Raw genomic sequence first — 16736 nt, 5'->3', positions numbered from 1 at the left:
TATTAGGAAAACCACTTGCAAGAAATGTGTATATTAGGCAAAAATGCATGTATTAAGAGAAATGTGGAAAAAAATCCTTACGAATTTTCATGCAAACTTTTTTTAAAAAATCCTCTGCATTTGGGATTAACCAAATTTAAGACTGGAGGAATTCTCAAAGTTTGAGATGAACTGAATTTAAGACTGGAAAAATGCAAAACTGAAATTAACCAAAATTGACAGATCCCATTCTGGGAAGAGGAATTCCCAAGTGGGAAATCCAAGTCAAATGTGGACGTTCCTCCTCAGACAAAAACCCAGAGACAGATTGATGCCATGAAAAATAGTCTCTAAGGGCGCAATCCTATTGAGATAGGCGCCTGCCTCCAAACTCAGAGGTGACCTCCTATCCAGTGCAGGGCAGGAGAAGCATGGAGGGGATCATGCAACCTCCTCCGTGCTTCAGCTCCCCTGCATTTCCAGCTAGACAGCTGATTTCGGCTGTCTAGCCACGGGAAAGCGGAGTGGGGGAAGTGGCTGCTGGACAATACATAGCATGTGTCATACCGGCATTTCTGCCTTCCCCACCCTGGAACACCCACCAGAATGCCCCATTTCCACTGCTCCATGCTCCTCTTCCAAGTGTGGAGTGCAGGGCCATTCCGAGCTGCCTGTGAGGCAGTGTGGGAGGGGGGGAAGGTCAGTTCTCAGGGAACCGACCTCGGAGCATGGGCTCTGAGGTTGGTTCCCAGAAACTGACATATCCTATGGCCATCTAGCTGCTGACTAGCGACCATAGGATTGCTCTCTTAGAAGGCCAGAAAAATACTGCAAATACTGTTCCACATAGCAAGTTGTGCTTATGGTGAAATTTGAGGTGAATATGGTGGCACCTGCTTTGGCAAAGTATCAGAGGAATTTTATGGAAAGCTAGATGAGTTTTGATAAGATAATCAAAATATTTCAGAACATTTGATAAGCTCTGTTTTAAATTGATCATAGTAAAGACTATTTGCACAGTGTATATAAACACACACACACACACACACACACATTCTGCACTTGGACTGATCAAGAAAAAGTAAGCCTTGTTGAGCAGTGTTACAAGATATTTACAAGTATTTAAATGCCTTCCCTTGGTATTCATGAGGGTCACATTACTCACCCTTGACAAGAAAGGAGACATTTAATCAGAAACGTAATAAAATAGAACTTCCATTGCTGTGCTCCTAATGCTCCTTTGCTGATGTATTCTTCCATCGCAGTAAAATCCACAATAAATTAAACAATGAGGCATATTTTAAAATCTTCCAGGTACCCTGTTTAATTTTAAGATGATGACTTTTCATAAATTAGAGATGCAAAAACAAAATACTTTTAAAATAGCCATCTATTTGGGCATAGTTCCAGTCTGGAAATGTGATGTAGGCTATGGACACTTGAGAGACATGGCAGCTTTCTTATGGTATAATGGTCAGAGAGTGGACTTTCAGTCATGAGATAAGACAGGGGTCAAGAACCTCAGGCCCAAGGGCCAAATCTGGTACACTTGGGGTCCCCATCTGGACCTCTGAGGATAAATCTAGGGATGGCTACTAGTCATGATAGCTATAGAGAACCTTCATGTTCAGGGCAGTATGGCCCTGAATAGCACTTGCAACATCAGGAGAGAGCTAAGTGGGCTTCTGCTGGTGGGCTTCCCAGAAAAAAACAAAGAAGCAGGATGCTGGACCATATAGACCTTTGGTTCTTCTTATTCTGTTACATTCTTCCCCCTATTTCCAAAGGAGCATCCATGTAACTTTGTTGCAGCAACAATAACAAAGAGTCTTGTAGCACCTTAAAGACTAACACATTAATTATGATATGTGTCTACACTGTTCCTTTAAAGCATGAGTGAGCAACTTGTGGCTCTCCAGGTGTTTTGGCTTACAATTCCCATCATGGCCTAAACATTGGATATGCTGGTTAGGGCTGATGGGAGCTGTAGGCCAAAAGGTCAGGAGGGCCACAAGTTGTCCACCCCTGCTTTAAAGGGTTTTTGTTTTACAATTCTCAGGTCAGCCCAGGGACCAGGCCACCACAGCATAGCTCCTTCCTGTGCCCCTGGGGTAATGTCAATTGTCCAGGTCATGTACCTTTTTCTTTCTCAATAAGACTGGGCAATACCTGCATAGGAACGAGACTGGGCATGGATTTCTCCCACGCTGACCCATGGTTTCTGATGTTGCCCGAGTGGTGCAGGAATTAGCTGTGCTGCCATGACTCCCAGATCAGGTCATGGCTGGATCATGAAATCCATGTGCTCGATGCGAAGTGGAGCTGGAGTCATGATTGCTATAGAAGTCAGGGCAAAAGGTCAGGAGGATGGTCTCCTTCAACTTAGTGTTCTACGCTTGTTTTGAAATGAAAAACTCACAATTGAGACATCTGAACTGATGCCTCTAAACACAGTAACCATGGCCTCACACACATCCTTAGCTGTTTCCAAGCTTCCCCAAACTGCTCCTTGCTTCTTTTATGCATCGTTGTGTTATTCTTCTGTCAAGAAAATATACAACTGCCATAAAATATTTAAAATGTAATAAAAGTCAGTTTCAAAAGCAACTGAACACCAAACTCATATATATCCCAAGGGATGAAATCCAGCATCCATGTTTTCATGTCATGCTTAATCATTCTTTGGCAAAAGGGTAGTCAAGTGGTGGCCCTCCAGATGTTGCTGGGCTGCCATCAGCCTTAGCCAGCATGGCCAATGATAAGGGATGAAGGGAGTTGCAGCCCAGCAATATCTGGGCAGCCACAAGTTGCTCACCCCTCGTTTAGTATGATGCGCATGAACAGGAAGGAACCACCATGAAAGTGGCTCACATGCTTGCCCTCCTCTCTCCTCCTTCTGAGAGGTGGGGAAGAGGAGTTCAGCAAGTCCCCCCCCCACTCACATTTCTCTACATTTCAGTTTGTTGTCTCATCCACAGCAGGGACTGTGGTTTAGCACAAACTCTGGTCAGTTTCAAAACTGTCAACTTCAAACCATGAGTTATGAAGTGGTCCTCCTTAACTAACCAGAGTGTGTGAAACACTATGATACAAAAGCTAAGGGCAGGCAAAGTGAAAGTAAGAGCTGACAAAATTCTCCTCCACACTGACTGCACAGGAGAAGGAAAGGGGAGGAGAAGCTTGCAGCAGCTTCTTCCTCCTCACACACATCTCACTGACCTTTGTGGTCAGTGTGGTCACATTTGGAATTTTGAGAGGGTGTTGTGGATGCTCTCACAAAATGGCTGCCATGGGAGGGGCACTTATTGATAAAATGGCTGCCATAGTGGGCATGAAGAGTCACAAGAGGTGGGGTCTGAGATACAACACCACTGTTTTGAAACACAATAAAGATGGTGCTGGAGGGCAGCCCTTCACTTTGCAGCATGCCAGCCTCCCCATATTTTTCCAATAATAAAAAAACCACCTTAAATACAATAAAAATCAAGAGGGGCTGAGAACCTGGCAGGCACCAAAAGAGGAATCAGTGGGCCAAGAGGGGTGTCTCCAGGCACATTGGTGGCTACAGGCACCATGATGGAAACCCCGACATGAAATCATTGTGTAGCATGATGTGTGAATGAACATGGCCATTGTGTATGAACACTAATGTATGAACACCCCCACTGCTGACTAACTGGGTGTGTTTTTTTTTTTTAATCTGCAGAAAATCAGTGTATTTACCAACAAGGCTGATGAAGGTGGTTAGTTGTGTAAAATATGATTTGTTTCTTCTTGAATTCATGTTTCTCAAGATAGCAGTGATGTCAGCTGTCTTCTGGAAAGAAAAAAAGGACAATACTACACAGGTTACTTTGACTCCAGGAGATTGATTTCTGAGCCCTGTGCTTTGTGTTAAATCATTTTTATGAACAAGGAGGCAAAAAGCTGCTAGTCATTTAGATTAAATCAGATGATTGAAGGCCTTTGGACTTTAAAACTGGTTGTGAAATATGTGAATGTCTGTGCTCGATTTGATGAGGCTGTGCTCACTGTGTTCAGAGAGGTGTTTCACTTTTATACTTCCATCCTAAAATGACTATGTAGACAGGCACCCCAAAATTGAGGTTTTTCTCTGTGCCAGTGGCAGTGCCATTGTGAATCTGCCATTGTAAATCATTCCAGTATTTTGCTGGGTAAAATCACTGTGGCTTGGAACTAGTGCTGTCACTGTACCAAAAATTTATCCCACTTTTTTTCTTTCTTTTCTTTTTTTACTATTCTCATTCTGTTGAATAGAAAATAAATTGCTTTCAAAGAGTAATTCAAAGGAGAAGAAAATTTCAGAGAAATCCTCATGGGTTGGTTTCAGGGTCCTTGTGCTTACCTTACTTATGAGATGGGTGAGTTTGTGTGAGTGTCCTGTCTTTCATTATACAATCATCTCCCTGGTAGCCTAGCATCCTTGACTTCCTACATTTCAATTAATGCCTAGGGGAAGGCATCATGTCTTTTTCAGATCAGGAAGTGTAGGCAGAATGGGAGGCTGCAGAAATATTGAGATATGTGTAATAGAAAGAAAACACACACACATGGCACCTCTGGCCACCTTGCTGTGATTAGGTAAGCTCAAAAATACCACCAAAATAAATTCAAAATAAATGACAAAATGCCAGGAGAATGAGGTAAAAAAAAAAAACCATAAACACCTCTTTCATGGGGGAAGAACACTGTCATGAAATTGGGGGACAGATTTTGGCACAGCACTACCTCCACCTCTTCCCTGGAGGTAGACACAACACTGCTCCAGTCACCTGCTACAGGGCTTTCAGGGAAGCAGCAATATTATAAGTGGCTGCATTAGGGGCAAAATGTATTCACAATCACCCCTCAGCAACATAATGTTTGTAGAATCTGGGGAAGGTGCTGAACCTGGAAGAATGACATCTAGAGCTGAGCCAAAACGTCTCAGAATACATTTTTTCTCAGAGAAGTCCTAAGATTTTTCTTTTCTTACCCCCGAGAAATAAAAGGCCACTTCGCAGATTTTTCCCCCAAATTTTATTTGACATTTTTATAGGGGCTGCCTTCCCTCTCCCCTTCGCTCCACTGTGCCCTAGAATGATATATGGAGGAGGATGCAGAATGGAGGCTGCCAACATAGTTGCTGCAGTTGCCACTTGCAATGGCAGTGCAACCACCCGCCCTGCCCCCCAAAAACCCACATAAAACTGTAGGAACAAAGAAAGGAGCTGTGCTGCAATCCCTGCAAATATTGAGCCCTACCTGTGAGAAAGTGTTGGAAAACTTCTCCTCTTTCTGGAGAAATTCAGTGAAATTGTTCCCTCAATTTTTGAGAGGCCATTTGCACAAAACTCAGCTTGGCCCTGTTGCACATGTAACAACCACCATTTCCAGACCAGATGTGCCTGTAGACCATATGCTCACATAGGCATGTGCTGTCTTGCTCATCATATGAGGTGGTGTGACAATTCTGTCTGTAGTGTTTGATCTGTGAAGGCTCACTCACCCATGTGGTTCACCATTTGATAGGAGTCGGACAGTAATCAAGTCAAGTGTTTGTTTATTTGTTTGTTTATGTATTTATTTCCATACCGCCAAATAGCTGAAGCTCTCTGGGAGTTCACAAAAATTAAAACCACAGAGTGCAGCATACAACACTATAAAATATGAAAGCTTAAAACCACAATATAACAATATAACCAGAATAAATAAATGAATAAATAAGTCATATGCAAGAATGAGTGAATGATGAATGTTGGTGTCACAAAAATATTTTTTTTGTGGTAAAGAATCAACACAAAACAAATCAGGCCACTGAGCAAACTTATATACTTTGGTCTCCCTTAGCACTTGCTTTTCCATCTCTGGGAAATAAAGGCACCTTCAATACAATATATGCATTGAACCTCCCCATGCAGGATCCCTGGCTACCCCTACCTGCACTTGCTGCACATTCCCTCTTGGATGGGATGGCCACTAGCCCTCCTTCACCCCATACATTTACCCCTCATGTTGATAAACAATTTGTTAATCAACATCTGAGACCCTCCTCTGAGTGCCTCCTCCCAGGGAGGTTCAGAGGATTGGTGACAAGGGAGTGGGTCTTTTCTGTGGTGGCCTCCCAGTCCCAACTGTAGAATGCTCTCCCCAATGAGGTCAACCTGGCGCCAAAGTTGTCATCTTTTCAGACTAACCAGGCTAAGACTTTCCTCTATTCCCAGACATTTGAGAGCATATGATGGGCTCCTTAATGCATTGTTTGAATTGTTTATGGTTGTCATTGATGTTTTAATTGTTTTATGGGGTTGTGGTATTTTATTCATAGTTGTTTTTAGCTGTTTTAATTTTTTGTATAATTTTGTTGTATACAAAAAATTTGTATACAAATTTTTTATTCAAAAAAGTAAAAATAAAATAAAATAAAATATAAAAAATAAAAATAAATAAACTTTTTTTTTACTCAAAAAATACTCAAGGTTACTCAATATCCTTGAGTATTTTTTCTTTTTTGTTTTGAGACAGGTATCTAAGACATTTTAACAACAGCCACAACAACAATTAGATTATAGATTCCACGTATCAATACAAACCTGAGCTTTTCCAGGTGGGAGCATGTTTGAAGATCTAAATTGGTTAGGGTTGAAAATTCCAGAACAGGTCACTGAATAACCACAAGATGTTCATCATCTGTGGTTTAGCACCAGTGTGTTCTGTAAAGGAAAAATGCAAATTTTGCTCTGAACCTCTGGCTCTTGTTAATTTATCCTGTTGCATATCCTCTCCAGACTCATGCATGACCTTACTCATGTTCCACAATACATGGGTTGCAGGTGTCTTTGGACTTGAGATGTGGTGCATCACAACAGATTCATTTGGACTAGGTGGTGCACACCCACAAATAGAGTTCAAGAATAATAGTGGTGTTTATTTTAAAAAGCAAATAAACATTTTTTAAATATGAAAATCATGGGGAATAGAACCATATACAGTCACTCAATTACAAGCACAAAACAGCTAAAACAAATGGAAAGGATATTGCTCGCCTGTGAGTATGCAGTAGGAAACTTTAATTCTAATCAGGAAAGCAGGGAGAAGGAGAGAATTGGATCAAGTGGGGGAATAGACTTAGGCAAAGAGCCTGGCTGCTATTGGTACTGTGGTATAAAGGAACTAGAGAGTCATTGTCAGGGATTTCCATCCATTATCCTCAGAGGTACAGAACTCCAGGTATTAGCCCTTCCCTGCCCCTCGTTGATAGTTCAGATGCACTCATCTAATCACCACCAGACCTTCAAAATGTGGGCTGCTTGGTAGCATGTGGTACTGAGCAAAGTGCTTCCCCTACCCTCTCCATGTACCTGTTTGTTAGTTAAACTCAGCCTATTTCACTTCCAGCTCTCATCTTCCCATGTTTATGATCCTCAAAGCTATAGTGTGAATGCTTCCGTTGGATGTTCGAAGCTGTGAGGCATGCACATATGCCTGAACAGAAGATTGTCCACCTTAGCTATTGCCCTCTCCCAGATCAAGAAATCACAGCTTGCCTCCAAAAGATTTATTACTCTACAGCATGCAAGAGCAAATTGGAAAATCAAATGCACTGAGTCTAATGTTTCCATTCTCTTTGAGACCCACATTTACTAGACTATATGAGTTACTGGCTTTTCCAGTCTATTTTTTCCCCAGCAATAGAATTTGTTCTGTCTTTTTCTACCACCTTTCAAATGAAAGACTTTCCCTCGCCCTTTAAAAGAGAGCATCATTTGCAGCTGACTTGCACACCCAAACGATAGATGTGAGATATGGAGGAGGGGTGGGGGGAAGCTATTAGATGTATTCACTGTTCCTGTTGCTGTAGGGTTGCTTCTTACAATGCATTTTATAGTGCTTTGTTCAGTCCAGTTTTTATGTATCTCAGATAACAAGCTTCTATCGCTTTTCTAAGCTGTTAGAGAAGAAAGAGCGAAAACCTTGTGACGCTTGAGCACAAATGCTTTCCCATTTCTTTGAAAGACCACACTTCCCTGCTCCTTTGAAACTCTCTTGAAAGTTCTTGAATGACACCAAAATTCCCAAAAATTACAATTAGTTTATATAATTTCACAACAATTTACAGACAAATATCAGCATTGCCAGCATCACAATCATAGTTCCACTCTGCCGAAGGCATTTCCTCATTCTGCTTCTAACAATCTGTTCATTTACATTTCAGACACTATTTTCAATGGGCCAACCTAGATGGTATGTTGAATGTGTGACTTTCAATAATAATAATAATAATAATAATAATAATAATATCCCTGGGGGCCTCCAATCTGGAGCAAGACCACAGCATGGAAGATAATGGGCTTTAACCCTTCCTCATGCCATTTTTCCAATGAAAATCCCACCGAAGAGGATATTTACCTCAGGGAGGGTAGCTTCTTCCCATCTAGGGCAAATAGCAGCTTTGGCTGGGGCATTTTTGGTCAGGAAAATGGAATGGGGGAAAGAGTTAAATTGGGTTAGGGATGTACGAAACTCACTTACCTTTCTGTGGAATCTTTCGCGGTGGGGAGGAGGCGCTCCGTCCCTCCCCCCAGAATCCTTGACGGGGGGGGAAGTGATCTGGTCCTCTGCCCAGGAATCCTCGACGGCTGGCTCCACTCTGCGGCCAGGCCGTGGAGCAGCCGGCCAGGGCCATCCACAGCTGGATTTCCGGCCATAGATGGGCTGCTGCGGATGCAAATGGCGGCCGACGTAGCGGCCGCCATTTGCATCCAGCCAGGCAGCCGTGATAGGCTACGTAAGAATTTACGTAGCCTATCATGGCTAACCCCCCTCCCCGCAAAACACCCAGTGTACACAAATGGTGTAGTTTTCTTTGAAAGAGGGAAAACGTGTCTTAAATATATATTTTATTTAAATGTGAATTTTCATGCAGATCTCTTTTTTTAATATACTTCAGAAGAACATGTTCCAAAGTGATACAGTCTATACTGGAAATAGACTGATTCATCTATACTGTGCTGCTGTCAATCAGCAGGTAGACAATTCTGTGTTAGAATGAACAATGTTCTGATTCGGTATAAGGGAGCTTCCAGCATGTTCCCCATACTACTATGCACCTATTAGTCATACAGATAGCTCCTTCAACTGCCGACACACATACATCTTCTCTTACTTGTCCCTTACAGTTATAATCGAAGTTACTTCACTGTTTGGCTATAACCAGACAGAAAGCAGCTCTCAATGTGGATCTAGCATAGACTCCTAAGTCCTGAAGCATTGGTTTACAACGGGTGCCCTAATAATTGTGCAGACCAACTGGTAAGTGAAAGGCTGAAAGAACTGGGCAGATTCTCACAACATACATCAATGTCTAGCCAGGTCTGAAGGTGTGTATGTGTAAAATTTGTCACAGAGCTCTTCAAAATTCTCTGAACATGCAACTGGGAAAGAATCAGTCTTGTACCCCTGGGTCTTTACAAAAGAATGGAATCTGAAGTTTACACTTAGAAGCATGGGCCTTTCAGAGTTGAAGGTAGGCATGTGGATTGATTGACTGATTGACTGATTGATGGATTTCTTTTAAAATTATATACTGCCCTATATCACTTGATTCCAGGGTAGTTTAAAATCACACACAATATGATAAAAATAAACAACACCCTCCAAAACTACAAGTCTCTTCACCCAGCGTCCGGCTTGCCTGGCCACGGGGAGGATTTTGTGGGTGGAGGGGAAAGGGAGATGAGCAGAACGCCATTGGCATTCCTGTGTGACACCACCGGGGAGAGGAGGCACTTACTGGCCATTTTAAGAAGGCTCAATAGGAAGTGGGTTACATACTTGCCCCAACTACCCCCAAGATTTAAGGGTTGCAGGGCCATAGACTGTATAAACAAGGGCAGGATGGCTGGCATGGGGCAATAGCCCTATCTAAAGGGGCCCTCCCCACTTAAAACTGAGCCCCTCCTGTGACTGTTGTGGTGGTCCTGTGGCAGCCGAAGGCAGGGTGCTTAAAAAAGGGAATTTTAGAAGAGTTCTGGGATTCGTTTCTGGGCAAGTGTAAGGCCCTTTTTAAAAAAATCAGAAATCTATCCACAGCAGGAACATTTGGTTAAATTATGTATTGATAAAGAGGTGCCATATACAGGATTCTAGGCCTGTTTTTGGCCTTGTTGGTTCTTAATCTGAGAGTCTCTTCCTGAGTGGTAGTGCCTAAAGGGTGCCTGCGGGTATGCAGGTTGTCTGATAACCCTTTTTGACTCAGCAGCGGGCACATTTTGAAGTGGCGGGGAGAGACAGGCAGGGTTTGCAGGTTATGGTCCATGACTCAGATGTTCTTCTGTTATGGGCCCTGAGGGTTTGTGAGGCCCCAAGCCTGTAAGCTAGTAACCTATGGCTGCGAGAGCTGGACCATAAGGAAGGCTGAGCGAAGGAAGATAGATGCTTTTGAACTGTGGTGCTGGAGGAAAATTCTGAGAGTGCCTTGGACTGCAAGAAGATCAAACCAGGCCATACTCCAGGAAATAAAGCCAGACTGCTCACTTGAGGGAATGATATGAAAGGCAAAACTGAAGTACTTTGGCCACATCATGAGAAGACAGGATACCCTGGAGAAGATGCTGATGCTAGGGAAAGTGGAAGGCAAAAGGAAGAGGGGCCGACCAAGGGCAAGATAGATGGATGATATTCTGGAGGTGACAGACTCGACCTTGGGGGAGCTGGGGGTGGTGACGGCCGACAGGAAGCTCTGGCGTGGGCTGGTCCATGAAGTCACGAAAAGTCGGAAGTGACTGACCGAATAAACAACAACAAAGCCTGTAGGCAAGCTAATAGTAGTTTAGAGAGGCTTAGAGATCCATAATGCTGTCTGCTTTGGTTTATTATTAGTTGCATTTCCCTTGCAGGTGGGACTTTTGGCTTGTAAGAAGATGAGTCAAAGGTCGATATGACCACCTCAGCACATTCCATGCTAACGAGCTCTGGTCCCGTTTATCTTATCAGGGCCTAGGATGAGCCTGAGAAGTGAAGCTGTGTTTATACATATCACAGGTGTCTGTGCTACGAATATTCTGATAATCTTGTTTCTGCCAAATATGTTACCAATCACTGCTAGGCTATGCTGGCAGAGTTGTCGATGAACCCTAATTAACTCTTGCTCCTGTCATACTGCCTCACTGCTATGACATGTATGCTATAAAACCCATCCTGCACCACAGCACTGGGTTCAGAGAAGCTGTCTGATCCAACCATTGGATATGTCTGAGTATTCAATAAAGTCTCCTTGTAAGTAAACCTGGATCTGGCTTATCACTTTCTCGGCACCTCTAAATCTTGGCAGCCCATGGCCGGGGCATACAGGGTTGCTGCTCAGTCCTCTCCTTTCATCTAAGTGTTCAGAACAGTGACCAAGGAACTGGAATACCCTTCCTGATGAGATGACCAAAGGTCCACTATCCATTTTAATGTGTCTGGGTGATTGTGCTGGACTCCATTAATCAGTGCCGTAAATCCCAAAGGATAAGGTCCAGTTACTCTTGTGATGTCACCCTTCATGCCCTTTAGGAAGTGGTGGACACCTTATTTCACTGACAGAGCCATTGTCCCGGGCTGGCCATTTCTGAGGAGGCTGTGCTGTGCCACACAAAGGCTTAGGCTTCCACACCACTGAGTTGGTTTTTTTCCCCCCCACCATGGGAGAGGATTTTTGGTTGGGCTTCAGTTTTTCTGGAGCTTACCAGAGTTTCCATTTCAGGTAACACGAGTTCCTCATCGATGTACTTTGATACCTCCAGTTGGCTGGTTCTCAGGTTGCAGGATCATGGTGTGCAGAGTGGTGGGCCCAGTGTTTGCCACTCTGCTCTTTTAGGATCCCATTTACTGGAACTTCTTCCATACATGGCAGCATTTATATGGGCAGATCTAACATCTATGTCTAATTCCTAAATTCTTTTTGTGCGGGAAGATCAGGCCTCCATTCATGTCATTAACACACACTCCTCCTGCAATCCGAAAGTGAAGGCTCTGGTTGTAGCATTTAATTGCACTGCCTCCTGAGCAATATTTGGTTCCTCATGAGGCTTATAACTGACCGGGACAACACCAGTGCCAGCATGTTGTCACATAACTAGATGCAAAGGTTATTGTAAAGGGGCTCCCTTCCAGAGACCATGCCAGAGGTTCTCTTGGGGATTGGTGAATTTAGGCAGGGCAAACCATGGTGCACCCCATAGCTCACAGTACGAGGGCCTCTTATGGAGCCCTTGGCTTTTGTGTACCACTCTCAGCTTCCTTTGACGCCAGATATATTTCTGGGGCTGAAGGGTCAGTGGCCATCTCTATGTAACCCTCAGTACAAGGCTCCCTTTTTCCATGCCACAGGCTTGACAGAATTTTTCAGAGCATTCCTGATCTCAGAATTGGTCGTGGCTGCCAAGGGCAGTCAGTCTGGGTGAACGTTTCCATTTAGGGATATTCCATTTTTGCAATTAGTTGTATGCATCCGATTGTGGAGGTCCAAGACCGATCGATTGGGTAGAGGGGTGCCTGTGCCTGTTTTTCCTTCTTCTCTGGAGGAGTTATGCCCAGTGAAGGCTGTGGGGGTGTTCCTCAATATCTGTGGGGATTGGCCTGGCCCCTTCTTTCTGTCATAGCAACTCTGCCCCCCTGACCAAATATCAATTCTGGACTGTCACAAAGCTGGTCTTGAAGAGTCTCAGATTAGGTGCATTTTGTACTTGTTCACATTCTTTCGTATTGGGGCTGCTTCAGTGGCTGCATCTATTGGTTTCCTAATGGACAAGGTGCAGTCTGTGAGTAGGTGGCATTCCAAGGCCTATAGGGCCTATGTGAGGCCACTACCTGGGCACTAATTTCTTGTTCTGTGTTGTTTCTCACAGGTTCAGTTTTGTTTCCTAGATTGCAGAAATGCTCAGGAGCCAATGTGTGCTTATTTGTGGGCACAGCACGGCCTTCTGGGCCAGAAGGAGGGCTACGAGGTCAAGCTGTGGATCCCAGCTTGGACTCAGCCAGTATGCCAACATTCAGTGGTTGGGCGGATGTGGCATGCAGTGGGAGCACCTCCTGGCCACGTTATTCCAGAAGCCAGGTTGGACACTCTGGAGGCATCTCCTAGGTCCGTTCCAGTGCAGATAGCATTGCTGACGGATGTTTCTTTGGCTGGTGACCATGTACAAGATCCGGCATCTGTTTCAGTTCCAGTCTCCAGGGAGTTCTGCCTCCACATCTGCAGGCCCGGTAGCACCTGGCCTGAGCCAGATTCCAGATTCTCCTGCCATAACGTTTCAGAGCCAAGATCGCTGGAATGGTCAGGGGCCAGTGTGTGTTCTTATTTGTGGGCACGGCATGGTCTTCTGGGCCGGATGGAGGGCCTCCCGCTCGAGCTAGGAATCCCAGCTTGGACTCAGCCAGTATGCCAACACTCAGTGGTTGAGCAGATGTGGAATGCATTGGGAGTGCCTCCTGTCCACATTATTCCAGCAAGGTTTGGTTAGAGTACCCCCACAGGTTGTGGTGTTACACATTGGGGGGGGGATGATTTGGGCTTGCTGAAGGGCAAGGCCCTCATTTTGCAGACTTTGGCTGACATTCAGGTGATCTGGCATCATTGGCCAGGAATTTCCATTCTTTGGTCGTGTTTATTGCATGGATCGTTTGGTCCTAGACAGGGGCCGCAAGAAGGTGAATAGGGAAATGGGTAATGTCTTATATAGTCAAACATCCAGATATTTCTTACATGTGGAGGGATGTAACCCTCCACATGGAGAGTGAACCCCGCCCTGCCTATATAAGCAGGGCAGGGTTCACTTATCTAATGGGCAATGATTTGTTTCTGGCCAATCTGCAAAGAGGCTTGTTGGAATGTATCCAGTGCAGGTGGGGGGAGAAAGGCTAAGCAGAGGCTTGCTGTCCTCCTGTGGTGGTTATGTGCGAGCACCTTGGTGGGTTATAGGTTGGTGAAGATTCAGAGGCACCATTTCAGGTGACTGGTAAGGCCTGAGGCTTCCAGCTAAGGGTTTTGTGGCCCCAGTTGGGAGACAGGGATTACCTTTCAAGCCAACTCTCCTCACCCACTATGAGTTTTGTGGCTTGAAGGGAGGTGATAGGAGAAGTCCTCCCAACCCCAAATTTGGGAGTCCTGAGGGGTGGCAACCAAAGATGCCACTCTATGGGCAGTGAATGTCTTGCCCAATACAATGCCAGGCTACGCTGATTTAGAGAAGGTGCCCACTTAGTTTCCCCTTCGCAAATCTGAGCAATTTCAATAAATGTGGCCTAAATTTCATACCAAATACTTGTGTCTCGTCTCTTTATTTCCCCCTCCTTTCACCCACAATAAAACAGCAGCATGCAGGGTTCAGTTAAAATTAGCCAACATATCTAAACACCCCAAGTTCATAAAAAGGGCAAAATCCAATGTCATGAAAGTGGACTTCAACACGACAGTTCCATCCTCTCCTCCATCCTGCATCCCCCAGGACTCTCCACCCAAAATCTGCTCCAGATAGACTACTGCATTATTTTTGATATGTTGTGATAAATGGTTAACACTGATGCTAAGTGGAGGTTGGCTATAATAAATGTGACTAATTTATTAATGCAAATAATATTTGCATATAGTGTTTAATTTGCATTTTTTAAATCCTGTGACAAAACATGTATAATTTGGCAAAACTCTCTGGGCATGTCTATCCTCCAAATTTATGCTGGTTTGATACCATTTTGACTGTCTTTCTGTTCCCCCAAAGAATCTTGGGACTTGTAGTTTAGGAAGTGCTGAGAATTCTCAGTTAGAAGTCAGCACACACCTACACCTGAATACAGTTATCAGGATAGGATGGGAAGCAGGAACGAGAGAGACCAAAGAGACCTGCCCTTGAGGTTTCATTGTCTTTGTGGCATGAAAGGTATTTCTTTTTCTTTTCTTATTTTTTTTCAATTTCATTTCATTTTGCCTTCCAGACATTATGTAGAGTTCAAAGAGCCTGTGCTGCATGTCAATTGAACGTTTGTGGGTTTGGAGGGAAAAAAATGCTTTCTGCAGGAAACATTTAACTGAAAATAGTATGTCATTTCTTATAAGCATTAGCTAGGTATTATGCTTGTGGTAAACAGTTTCAGATTTGCTTCTGCAGGTGCCTGAATGAACGCCTTAGCACAATTTAAATTATTTACCAACTTTAAATCATATGTATGAAAGAGAATAGCAAATGACTAGCAAATCAATAACAAAGCAAGTAATAAATTTAGTGTGGTGCACAAAATGCATCAACCCAAAAGGTGTAAATGGAAGTCCTAGGCTACAAAAATTAAGCTCAAATAACCAGAACTAACCATATCACCAAAAAGTGATTACTGGCATTGGATCAGAAACCCAACAGATCTCATTAAGGTATTAATCTGTGGATGTGGTGCTTGTTTTGAGCTAGCAGCAGCTCTCCAAGGCAATTTTTTCTTATACAAGAGTGTCTTTCAAATCTTGATTTTTGCCTTTCAGGTTCTCTCTCCTCCCACCCCCTGTCCCCAAACTATTGTGTGTTACTGCTAATTATTCAAAGATGCATTTGCAAGCATTCATTTTCTTCTTTACATCTCTTCACGTTACATAAGTGGAATGACACTTCTAACAGCATGTCCCTGAGTTAAAAACCCAAAGAAGGTCATAAGAAAAACATTTTGTATTAGCCTAAATGAAAATGAAGACAGGGAATTAAGGACTTTCTTTAAAAACAAGAACCCTGCAGCTTAAGCTACAACAGACATGAAAGAGCAAGAGAACAAGATGTTCACCTATGTATTTAAGAAGAGAAGCATCACTTTCTCTCCAAAGGGATTATTTATTACAGTCCCACAACTGCTGTGATGCACTGACTGCTTGACACGGTTATAGAAAATCAATGGGATTCAATCTGAGAAAGTTGTGTTGCATGCATTCAAACCTGACAGTTGCATAAATCAGTATTTCAGGGTGTGTGTTTTTTTATAAAAAAAGAAACACCTTCAGCTCTAAACAAAACCAGATTCAATTGTATGCTTTTCCCCCTTTTTCCTTTAGGACCGAGGTTGTGATTGATATTTCATTTTTCTTCAGAAGGCCTCTATTACCAATTGGCATTCAGCTGCCCTGTATGGCTGAGTGATGAAAGATCTTTCTCTTTTTATATATATAAAATATCTGATTAGGGAACCTGTCTTCAAAGCATTTTCACATGTTGAGATTTTTCTGTTTTAGAGGACACTAAGGTGAAAACCTCTTCTAAAGGGACTGTACAGCTGCAGACATTCCTTCACCTATGGTAAACTCAATTCCCTCAGACAGCTTTACTGCTCTTTCTTGTGACAAAAAGCTATCTTGTCATTTCAGTATTCCCTTGTTGCTGTTATGGTATCAGAGAGAAGTCCCTAGTTGCTGAGACATATTTAAGTAATGCTATTTTAAGCTTAATTGTATGCTTAAATCCATAAATATATAATATTTTCACATAACTGACACTGAACCACTATTGCTGCCATCTTGGATCTAATGTCAAGTCTATGATGTTATGCCAGCATATTTGTTGTTGCACTCCTTCCTATTACTACCCCTTCCCCAATTTTATATTTGGGCATTCAAAATGACTACAGTAGGTCGACAAATGTCAATAGCTCTCCACATGCCATGTAGTATTCTTCCACATTTCTAACCATTATTCAGGGCCCCAAGGCTGAGACCCTGGATGTTCATATTTCTAAATGCAACCACAGAC

Source organism: Heloderma suspectum, chromosome 3, assembly GCF_057233095.1.
Source record: "Heloderma suspectum isolate Gila_16-S chromosome 3, 16-S_ref, whole genome shotgun sequence".
Taxonomy (NCBI): domain Eukaryota; kingdom Metazoa; phylum Chordata; class Lepidosauria; order Squamata; family Helodermatidae; genus Heloderma; species Heloderma suspectum.
Note: the sequence above shows the minus strand (reverse complement) of the source record.